Below are 10,455 nucleotides of genomic sequence, written 5' to 3'. Positions count from 1 at the left end.
AAAGGGACGCGTAGTAAATTGTTCCGTGTATTCTGGTGTGCTTCCATCTACTACATCTGGCAGGAGTGCAATCAGCGGCTGCATGGAGGTCGGTCGAGGTCGGTGTCTACTCTGTTTCACCTTATGGTCTCTACCGTTTGTGCTCGAGATGCTTCCTGGCGGGTTAATCTTCTTGGTCTTATCTAGTGTGTTTACAGATGCTTTTCTTCTTTTTGAACTTGTTGTTGCTCTTCATTTTGCTATTGTCCCTAGTTGTGGGGTTTTGATTTCTTTTCTCTAGCTTTCTTCCCGGTGGTTTGAGGGTTTTTGCATTTGTGTTTTGGTTATGTTTGGTCTTATCTTGTTGGTTTTTTTTTCTTTTTTTTGTATTTTTGCCCTATCTTTGCTTGTGCTTTGTTGCTTTGATGCCTTGAAGCCGGTCTGTGGGATCCCTCTTATTGTTGTATAATAATATCATCTATTCCAAAAAAAAAAAAAAAATGCATGGATAATTTCAAATTAATGGCATAATTTTAAATAAGAAAAATTTAGAAGGGTAGCTTTGTCCAAAATGTTTTTAAAAAATTATGGCGTTTTAATATATCATAGATATATATGTAGTATATTATAGATAATAGAAATGAGCTTGTTGTTATATTTTAATCTGATTGACTTAGGATGAATTTTCTCAAATTTCTCCAGTTCGTTATGAATTCTATCATCAAATTTGAAATAATAAAATAATAAAATGAGTAATATAAAAGGGGCATTTGCAAAAAGAGCAAAATAAATTTTATGAATTTGGTCCATAGCTCACACATTTAATGTTTTCAAAAATGGAAAAAAATGAAACCTATCCCACATATAGAGATGTAACAAGTTGCAAATGCAGCTCAGTACTGATATACATTTAATACGCCTGATACACTTGATGCCCCTTGATACACTACTGATGTACACTTGATACTTGATATACTTAGAATGTAACGTGCATGGTTTTACTCCAAAATAAGTTTTGTAAGATATACAATTGATGCATTTGGAATGTTAATTATTGTTAGATATATTGTTGATACACTCATATATTACTTCAAGTACTTATTGATTGATATTTTATACACTCATGTGTCTTGGATCTGATATACTTCTAATACACTTCTAATGTCAGGCTTATAAAATGAAACACTCATGTTTTACTTCGAATGTAACACACATGCATTTAAACCAAAACAAGATATTGATTGCATGTTGCTTACTGCAAGATATATTAATACACTTAGAATGTTGATTACTATTATATCAACTAACTTCATATGAATAAATTTAGTATCAACACTAGCTATCACAAAAAGAACACTAGCTATCATAAGTTTTCATTACAAAAATTGCAACTGAAGGTCTTTGAAGCATTGCAATATTATTGTGAAACAAAAGTATAAAATACCAACACCATTTCTATCCATTCCCATCTCCAAACTAACCTTAAACATCTTGTACAAGGGACTATCGAGACATCAAAACTGACAAACAAAGAAATTAAATATGTAAGCATATGAGGATAAATAATTGATGGATGACCTCTAAATGTCATACTAAAAGGAACCAAACAAAGTAATTATCCTAAATACGATTCAGGTAGATGGAGAGGGAGGGGAGGGGGAGGGGGGCGAGTCAAAAGCACAACCATATTTTAAATATCAATAAAAACCATGCAAAACATTGCCAATTCAAGAAAACAAATTTAATATAGAACATAACACAAACAAGAAAACTCATGCTAGATGGATGACTTCTTAGTGTCATACTAAAAGGGAACGAACAAAGTAACCATCCTAAATATGATTGGGGGGGAGGGAAGTCAAAAGCAGAACACAAGAAATTCATGCTAAACATTGCCAATTCAAGAAAACTCATTAACATAGAACATAATACAAACAAGAAAACTCATGCTAGATGGATGACTTTTTAGTGTCATACTAAAAGGGGCCAAACAAAGTAACTGAGGTCAAAAGCACAACATAGAAAACTCATTAACATAGAACATAACACAAACAAACTCATGCTAGATGGATGACTTCTTAGTGTCATACTCAAAAGGGACCAAACAAAGTAACTGGGGGGGNAACAACATAGAAAACTCATACTAAACATTGCCAATTCAAGAAAACTCATTAACATAGAACATAATACAAACAAGAAAACTCGTGCTAGATGGATGACTTCTTAGTGTCATACTAAAAGGGGCCAAACAAAGTAACTATCCTAAATATAATTATGGGGGTCAAAAGCACAACATAGAAAACTCATGCTAAATATTGCCAATTCAAGAAAACTCATTAACACAGAACATATATCGAACTAGAGTTTCAAGCAAAATATGTACTTGACTTGTAATAATTACCTGTTGATTGTCATTAGACTATTATGAACTCCTTTCTGTGTTAAATGTAACTTCTTGACTAGTCAACCTTCTTAAGATTTCTTCAATTGTGACTTGATGTGATTCAACGATACTTTGCAAATGCAATCTGTGCATCCATTTCTTTTGAATTTTTGGAACTCGCTTCATATCTAGCATTTCTTTGTCTTGGTCCCCAACCAAGTCCCTTCACATTTCCCAACCACTTACCTAACACTCGTTCACATATTTCCTTGTCTAGAAGAGGTTCACCCCCTTCTTGTGATGAAGAAGTTTCTAATGCCACCATTTCATCCTAGAACATAATTACGTATGTAATAGTATTAATATGTTGTAGAATAGCAGAAAATGATAATGAACAACAAGTTTTACTCACAAAATTTGATTTTGCCTTATTCACCCTCCCCTTCTTTGCATTACAATGGGTGAACTTAAATAAATAAATCTCACTTATCTCCGTTCCCTCTTCTTTTTGCATGTTATAACCAAAGTTGAGATTAAGAAGTAGTTTGTACTATTAAAAAATGACTTACATACCTTTTTTCACTTATGGCGTAGAAATGTCACAGTCCCACCTCTATGAGTGAATGGAAGAGTAGCTCGAGCCTTAGTATTCACTTCAGAAATATGCTTAAAATATTTTCTTTCCCATAGTTCACATAAACGAATCCGATCTAAATCTCATGCCACTCATTGTCATGGTGTTTTTGTGCTTTAACTGGAGAGTTGTATTGTTTATAAGTTTTGTGTGGTGAACAATGAAAATCTTTATGCAGTACACTCATCTCGTGCTCAAGATAATCTTGTACCACAGGTTCATCTAAGTTTAAAATGAAGTAATTTTAACATTAAAGGAAAAAACAAGTCAGTGTCTATTTGAGCTAAAATAAACAGTCTATTTCTTGAAAACTACAATTAAGTAACTTTCCAAAAGTCTTTCTACTATCTCCCTTTTCACATCTTTAAGGCCTGTTTGACAACCCAAGGAGAGTTTAGTTGAGTCAGTATTTTTTACCAACTCAATATTTGACAACCAGCTTTAAATGTTAGTGGGGTTGAGTTGGTTATTTTACCAACTCACTCCAACTCACCATAACTCTCCCCAATTCTCTCTCCCTCTAATGTTTTAATGGTTCCACCCATTGGTCTCCGTTGGCGATTATCGCTACCACACTACGGTGACATACTCCGATGACCACCTTCGGATGGTCAACTCTGACGACCAACTCCAAGCTCTGGCAGCCACCTCCGACGAAACTTCAGTAACCAATTTCGACAACGACCTTGGTACAAAACAACTCCGACTTCCACATTCACACGATCAACTTTGACAAAGAACTCCGGGCTCTATCAACTACCTTTGACAACAACTCTAGTGACTAACTCCAATAACTACCTTCACACAAGCAACTTCGGCAACATACTTCGACTACCATCTTCGTGTGCCCAACTTCGGCGACCATTGATAAAAATAAAATGGTGATTTTAATTATCCACCATTTTATCACTCTCACTCTCATCCGTCTTCCCACGTGTTTTCATTACTCTCCCAACTCCCTCAATTACTTTGTCATTTCGCTTTCTTTCATGCGTCTCTTCACATTTACTTCCCTTCTCTCATCTTTTCTCTTCTTTTGCCTTATGGTTCGTCTTTCTCATTTTCTCTCTTCTTTCTCTGTCTGACTCGTATGGGTTTTATTGTCTCTTTTCTTTCTCAACTCCTCCTTCCTCTTATGGTTGTTCTTTTAGATCTAATTATTCTTCTTCTATTTTATTTTTTTCCTAGATCTAAAAAATATTACATATTATTCTTCTTCTATTTTATTTTTTTCTTAGATCTAAAAAAATATTACATACAACGTCCTATTATCGTTTCACTAAACAAAAGTTCAACGATATGTTTACATAATTCTAATGAAATGGTGGAATTTAAAATTATGGCTCGAGTTTTTTTTTTAAAAGATAGTTTGTACACTGATGCAACACAATAGTAGAAAAATAGACATCAATATTTCTAAAATCATTTCACCGGTTTTAGAAAAAGTTAAATCCATATTCTACAAATTGGTCAAAACTGACTATCTAATAGTTGGTTTTATGATTTAAATTGCAAGATTTTGGTTTTTTTAAGATTAATATTTAAGTGTCACCCCTTCTATCTAAAATAATGCCAATAATTTTATTTGATGGCCCCTTTTTAAATTTTATGGTAATTAATGATTAAGTTGGATTTTTGAATAGAATAATCACTTTTATTTGAGTGTTTAAAAAATTGAATTCAAAATTTTGTATTATGCATATGAATCTTTGTAGAGAATTTGTTATGTATTGAGAATGGAAAAGAATTTTATTTTTTTTTGTTTTTATCTTAAAAAATTAGGAAAATATGTGTATAGTTGAAAATTAAAATTAACAATAGCAAAAAGAAAAAAAAGGACAAAATTAATTTCATTTACCAAAACAACACCAGATACCCCAACTCAACTCTACCTCCACAGACAATAATTACCAACTCAACTCAACTCTGTACACCAAACACAAACAATATAACTCTCTAGATAATTTAACTCTTCAAATAATAATTATCAACTCAACTCAACTCAACTCTCTGCTTTTATTGCACGCCAAACGCCCCCCATCTGACCAACGTTTGCATTCAAGAGGTACAATTCCACGTACCACGATCCCCATTTGAGAGTTCAATTTGGATGAGTCTTTAGAAACATGTTCTCTTGGACATATTTCTCAAATCTAGCCCCTCTAGCTACTCCTTGGACCCGTGTTTTCTTACTAGAACCTAGATTAGAAATATCAAATATTAATACTCTAATGTTATAAGAAACTAGAAGATTTATTCGTAGACATGAAGACATACACTAAATACTTGAATTTATCGAGGTGGACCCAACTTCTTACTCGCTAGTAGTATCTTTTATACTATTGTTTATTTGTTGGACATTTGAGGTGAACCTACCACAATTTCCTAGTCCAAAACTTCTTGACGACATCCTACAACATAGCTAGAATGATCGAAATCAAACTCTTAAGTAGTTGTATATAACCTTACAAATAGTTTTATAAGTCACTATCACAATCTTCATATTTGTTTTAATGTGTGCTCATTGACTTATTGTTGGAATGATTGAAATCAAACTCTTCTTCATCAACCAATGCTTCATCAGTTGATGCTTCTTCACTACTTTCTGCAAGTACATCTACTTGATCTCCAATAATCAAAGGTTCAACATCTTCTCTATAAAAAGTTTGTGAATCTGATTATCCTCAACTCGAGGATAACATGTGGATAAGGTTTCATTTGACATTACTTCTATTTCATTACTTTCTATTTCTGGAATATCCCACACATGTCATGGTTGAATTTGTTGAACAATTTTCCAATCTTGACCAAGTTTGTAATCATCTAAGTAAAATACTTAGGATGCTTGACTTACAAGGACGGAAGGTTCATCTTTGTACCACCGGTAACGAGTATTTATTGATGTGAAGCCATCAACTATGTTAATTCTATTTTTTCGTGAACTGGTATCATACCATTCACACTTAAAAAGATTAATGCCTTCATGCAAATGTATCGTAGTTATATTATTTCATGTAATTCACCATAAAAATTGATTTGTCTGGTTTCATCATCACCAGCCACCACTACTCCACTATTTTGAGTGGTCCGATGACTATCACCATCTTTTGTATGAAATCGAACTTCATTTGCTATATACTCGTTATAAGATCGAGCACAATCATTCGAGCCACAAGCAAAGGCATACAAATCATCGGATATCATTTTATCACGATGTAGCCTTTGAGCCTAATCATAAAGATGATGCTTAGATAAAACTAAAGGTTTTATAACTTAAAGGTATGCAAATCACCATACCTTTGATTTGAACAAAGTAGGGAATTCTAACTGTTTCCTCTTATGCAAATCACCATGTCCATTATATGATTCAAGTACTCTCATATGCTTCCTATGTTTTGCAAGTTAATTTAAATTTCTCGTTATATTTAAAATAAAAAAAATGAATGTTACCATAGAGATACCTACTGAAGATAAGGTTGCACTTCATCACAACTGTTTAGAATGTACTAGTGTGATTTCTCTAACTCATCAAGAGTTAATTGTCAAAATAGCCCACGACCTAACCATCGCATATGTTTAGAAAAATTGATAGCCCATTTTTGCTGATCTCTTCATCATCAATGTTATCATTATTTTAGTCACTTCTATTAAACCTTGTTTCAATTCCATGTAGACATATAGAACAAAAGTTTAAAGATTCATTAATGATGTAAGCTTCTGCAATGGAACCCTCAGGTTGAGCTTTGTTTCTAACATATTGTTTCAAATATCGCACTCTTGAATACATATAATCCAAATTACATATCTTAAAACCTTACATATGAAGGTAAGAATGTAAGAGAGTTCACGTACCTTTCAATTGGATACATCCAACTATATCTAACAGGCCCAACAATTTTTGCTTCCCACTGCAAATGGACAGCTAAATGGACCATCACGTAAAAAAAATGCTGGTGGAAAGATCTTTTCCAACTTACATAAGATGACAACTATATTAACTTGCATTTTGTCTAATTTTGATATGCTCAAAGTCTTTTTACATAGAGCATGGAAGAAATTTGACAACTCTAATATAGTTGTAGAAATATCCTTACATAGATATGGTTAAATGCTAATTGGGAGAAGTCTTTGTTATAAACATGACAATCATGACTTTTCAAACAAGAGAATTTTCCCTCCTTCACATTAACACACTGAGATATGTTGAAAGCAAAACCGTCGGGAAACTTCACAGATTTCAAGAATGTACAAAACTTCACTTTTTCAGCAGCAGTTAATGTATAGGATGCATGAGGCTTGACATACCTATTTCCATTTTCTTGTATGTGAAGCTCCTTTCTTATTTTAAAGTTATCTAAATCCTCACGAGCTTTAATGGTGTCTTTAGTCTTCCATCGATATTCAATATTGTACCCACCAAATTACACATATTTTTCTCAATATACATCTCTTCAAGTTTATGACATAGTTTAAGATTTTACCAATAAGGCATATGGAAAAAAAAAAGGCTTCTTTCAGTCTAGTTGTGCTCACTAATTACCGTTTTTTGTTTCACATCGCATCTTGTAGGATTATTGCTCAATATAAGAAAACTTATTGAATTCAATTGATTTATAATATCTTGTCTGGATAATATATTTGGAGCTACTTGCATTTCTTATTTTCCATCATGTTGCCTACTTTTACACCATGAATGTGTTAAAGGTAGATATAAACGATGTCTCATATAACAAATTTTGCTCTTTAGTCTCATTGAGCTTGTATCAACCTTGCAAATTGGACATGCTTTATAATCGTCTGTCCTCCAACTATATAAATCACCATAAGCTGGAAAATCATTGATTGTTGTGCAACATGAAGTTAGAAGAAAGAAGCACTAAAACTATCATATGTTCGAACGACATTAACCCAAAAATCATTTAACTCATTTACCAATGGTTGTAGGTAAATATCAATTTCTTTACCAAGAGACCTTGGACCAGAGATGAGTAGTAGAAACATAAATATTTCTTTCATACATTTCCAATGGGGACACGTTGTATGGAATGAGCATAACTAGCCATATGCTATATGATGTGCTCATGTTTTCAAATGGGTTAAAACCATTTGAAGAAAGTGCTAATTTGACATTACGAGTATCCAAAGCGAACAAGGGCCCTGGCCATCAAAATGCTTCCAACCCTTAGAATCAGCAGGATGTCGAAGTATACTTTAGTTTCACACCTTTTATCTTTATGTCATCTCATATCCTTAATAATATGTTTGGAAAGAAATATCCTTTGCAACCTTGTCTTTAATGGAAATATCTCAGCATTTTATATGGAATTTTTTTCTCCTTTCTATCATTCAATTTGTATCTTGACTCTACACAATGCGGACAAATTGCCAAGCAATGCATATTCTTTCCAAAACAAAGCGCAGTCAAACTTACACACGTGAATTGATTCATAACCCATACCTAGATCACGTAGTCTTTTCTCAGCCTTATAATATGAGGTAGGTAGCTTTGTACCATCTGGAAAGACTTCGTTTAATAACTCAAGCAACATATCAAATGATTTGTCGCTCCAACGATTAAGCACCTTAATGTGCATAAGTTTCACTAAAATATTAAATGAAGTAAACTTTAGACAACCTGGATATAACTTCTGTTTTACTTCATGAAACATTCCATTCATTTTATTTGACTCATCTTACTCATTTGATTCTCTCATAGTTTCTTCAAAAATTGGTCCATACAAATCATAAATCATTTCTAGCATCTCATCATCCATAGTATCTCTAACTCTAATGTTTGCAAAGCAACATATCAAATGATTTGTCGCTCCAATGATTAAGCACCTTAATGTGCATAAGTTTCACTAAAAAATTAAATGAAAACTTTAGACAACCTGGATATAACTCCTGTTCTACTTCATGAAACATTCCATTCGTTTTATCTGATTCATCTTGCTCATTTTATTCTATTATAGTTTCTTAAAAAATTGGCCCATGCAAATCATAAATCATTTCTAGCATCTCATCATCCACAGTATCTCTAACTCCAATGTTTGCTCTAAGATTTCCATCATCTTCTCTACTTTCAACTGAATATGAAAATACTGAACCTAGAAACCTTGATTTAGATCTTAAAAATGGAGAAAAATCAGTATTATCTTCATGGAATATCCATCGACCATCAGTTGGAGACATGCCATAGTTATATAAATGGCGTTCCATGACGTCTAATTTATTTCAACTAACATTCACACAGTTTGAACAAAGACATCTGGTATTTCCTTCTTCGTCTAAATAATTATTTGCGACTTCGATAAGACTACAACACCATTAGAATATTGACTAGACATTTGATCTCCTAAATTTATCCAACTTCAATCTATAACAAGTACAAATTAAAGTACCTAAGTTTTCCACCAATCTATGTGTGTCTTACAAAACTCACAAAATGCCACTATTTGTAGGCAATTTGGCAAGTAAGGGGTGGATTATGTGGACATTAATAATGTATAATCTTGAGACACATGGACAACACTTGAGAAAATAGGGGTATGATACATGATCAATCGACACTAAGCTTGAGCATCTAATGAACATCTATTATCACCACCATAATGGAAGAAAAAGACCTTACCCCACTTAAAAATGTGTTTACACACACACGCACACGCACAACACACACACATGTACACACATACACACGCATGCACACACCTACGCACGTATGCACACGCACACACGTACATGCACACACGCACACACACACGCACACGCACACACACACGCATGCGTGCACACATACACACACACGCAAGCATGCACGCGCACACGCACACACATGCCTGTCTCTTATACACATCTAGATGTGTATAAGAGACAGTATCTATATGATCTCCTTGCTTACTTTTCAATTTGCCTTGATTTTTAGTGCACGCACACGCACACGCACACGCATGCATGCATGCACGTACGCACACGCACGCATGCACACACACATGCACACACGCACGCACGCACGCACACGCGCGCGCGCGTACACACCTGTCTCTTATACACATCTAGATGTGTATAAGAGACAGCACACACGCATGCGTGCACACATACACACACACGCAAGCATGCACGCGCACACGCACACGCATGCATGCATGCACGTACGCACACGCACGCATGCACACACACATGCACACACGCACGCACGCACGCACACGCGCGCGCGCGTACACACATACCTGTCTCTTATACACATCTAGATGTGTATAAGAGACAGGGCCGGGGCCGAGGAATATATTTCCCGTCTTCGGCCCCTAATTATAAATGGGGAAAAAAATTCCCCACTCCTTCCCCCATTCCCCGTGTGTCCGGGGATTCTTGCACCATTTGGGACGGGTCCCTGCGGGACCCCGACCCCATAGATTTTTTTGGATATCACTAAGTATAAACATGAAGTAAAACAATATAC

The sequence above is a fragment of the Benincasa hispida genome, chromosome 2, assembly GCF_009727055.1.
Source record: "Benincasa hispida cultivar B227 chromosome 2, ASM972705v1, whole genome shotgun sequence".
NCBI lineage: Eukaryota > Viridiplantae > Streptophyta > Magnoliopsida > Cucurbitales > Cucurbitaceae > Benincasa > Benincasa hispida.
This window is presented reverse-complemented; position numbering follows the sequence as displayed.